Source organism: Budorcas taxicolor, chromosome 15, assembly GCF_023091745.1.
Source record: "Budorcas taxicolor isolate Tak-1 chromosome 15, Takin1.1, whole genome shotgun sequence".
In the NCBI taxonomy this organism is placed as follows: Eukaryota; Metazoa; Chordata; class Mammalia; order Artiodactyla; family Bovidae; genus Budorcas; species Budorcas taxicolor.
Genome location: NC_068924.1, coordinates 51,913,625 through 51,916,154, shown reverse-complemented (window position 1 = coordinate 51,916,154; position 2,530 = coordinate 51,913,625).

The following is a 2,530-nucleotide window of genomic DNA, read 5'->3' as shown; positions in this document are numbered from 1 at the left end:
TATTGATAAGAGTTTGCATAATGCCTACAAGATAGCACAGTAAATGTTTGCTGCTTCTCCAGTTATGTTGGGCTTCCTTGGTGGCTCAGAGGTTAAAGTGTTTGCCTGCAAGGCGGGAGACCCGGGTTCAATCCCTGGGTTGGGAAGATCCCCTGGAGAAGGAAATGGCAACCCACTCCAGTATTCTTGCCTGGAGAATCCTATGAACGGAGGAGCCTGGTAGGTTACAGTCCACGGGGTCGCAAAGAGTCGGAAAGTTCACTTTTCCAGTTATGTAGAGGGACTACTCTGTAATAATTCATGTTAACAATTTGTTATGGTGGTGGTGTTGCTCAGTTGTGTCCGACTGTTTGCAACCCCATAGACTGTAGCCCACTAGGCTCCTCTGTCCATGGACTTTTCTAGGCAAGAATACAGGAGTCAGTTGCCATTTCCTCCTCCAGGCAATCTTCCCCCCACAGGGATAGAACCTGGGTCTCCCACATTGCAGGCAGATTCTTTACTGTCTGAGCCACCAGGGAAGCCACAACAATTTGTTTTGGTTATATTTATATCTAGCACAGTAGGAGATATCAGAACGTGCTTAATAAACTTTTTTGGATTGACTAGAATGACCTGTACATCTTGGTTCTTTTCCAAGACAGTCAGGGGAACCCTCTAATTTAATACCACTCTGGATCTTAGTACCTCAGAGAAAAGTCTCTAATGAAAAGGGAAGAAGATGAAACCTTAGGGAAGTTGTAAGCAATTTAGCATTACTGAGTCAGGTGGGAATGTTTAATTTGCCTACTAAAGAGAGCAACATGATCTCCAGGGTATGGCAAGAACAAAGCTACTGCTAATAAAAAGCCTTCACATTTGTTAGCCCTTTATATTAGGTTACAAAGTGCTTTCATAGTGCTCATCTCACTTGAGCCCCCAACAACCTTGTTAGGTAGATGTTATTCATCTTAATTTTATAGAAGCAGAAACTAAATCTTAGATGGCTAATGCAACATACCCAAAGTCACACAAATAGGAAATGCAGCAGCGCTAAGACTATTCCAAAGTTTTCCTCGTTGAATTAATTAGGGCTTTTTCAAGATGAAAAAGAAATTTAACATACAATAGTTTAAGCAGGAAATGGTTTAGATAGCTAATAGGGTATAAAAGATATGTGATTATCTCCCCAATATCTATTTCCTTTTCTCTTGGTATCTCCCCTGTTTGTTGTTCATTCTCTGTTCTCCCCCTCCATCCCTACTGTGAAGCCCACGTGCTTTGGGAAAACTGACCCACCCCTGCCTGACTCAGAGAGGAGCTCATGCTCAAGTTTAAACTGATCAGTGTAATCCCACCTCCTGGCCACAGTTATCAGTTCAAAGATGAACATGTGACAGACAATATATGGACTAATGAGAAGCAAGGAGGGGTTTGCTAAGAGTTTTAGGGAATTTAATGAGAAAGTATATGGAAGGAAATGTCTTCCATCAGATGTGAGGGGAATGGACACAACTTCCCTTTTACTATGTAGAAAACCAGCCTTAGAACAAAGATGTCAATGTGGATGGCAAACAGGGTCTTTCGTAACATTACTAAACTACTAGATCAACTATTTTGGAAGCCCAATATATCTCTGGACTTTTCAGTTTCATAAGCCATGAGCTATCTTGGTATACTTCATGGCAAGTAATAGAAAACTCAACTCAAACTGGCATAGACACTCATTGGCTTCTTGTTACTTGCCTGTTTGGCATGGAGTCTGCTAAGGTAACTGAAGAGATGGAAGGAAGAGCTGTAGAAACAAGTGCTCCAGGGACTGAAATTCAAATCTTGGTGGCATCAGGACTTTCCCCTTCATCTTTTACTTTCATTCTCTCTCATTCTCTTCTACTTGAGACACGCCTGTTCTACCATATGGCAAGTAAATGATCACCTGGTACCTCAGGGTATCAGAGAGAGTGCTGACAGGAAAGAGAGGCCTTTCGGTTTGAGTCATGAGGAGAGTACAAAGAGATTGCATACACACATATGGGTAGAAACACCACAAAGGATAATGTGGTATTATCTAGCCTGGGGCTAGTGCCTGGGGGGGAGATGTTACCTCCCCAAAGCCTGACAGGTTAGGGGAGGCAACAGTTACTGGAATCAGAGACCAAAAAGCTGCGTGAAGAGGGTCACTTGACAGGAGGTGTGCCAAGGGATAAATCAGATTGAGTTCAAACCTAAATCTCCTCCTTCCTCTAGTGAGCTGCTGGTGTTCTCCCTTGCCCAAACAGACTGGAAGCGGAGGAGAAGGAACCCTGTGGATGAACTTCATACGGGTCAACCCCATGAGGCAGAGTGAGCTGTGGAAGGGTGGAGGGTGGGTTTAGAGAAGCCTTTGACAGTGTGGATCACAATAAACTGTGGAAAATTCTGAAAGAGATGGGAATACCAGACCACTTGATCTGCCTCTTGAGAAACCTATATGCAGGTCAGGAAGCAACAGTTAGAACTGGACATGGAACAACAGACTGGTTCCAAATAGGAAAAGGAGTACGTCAAGGCC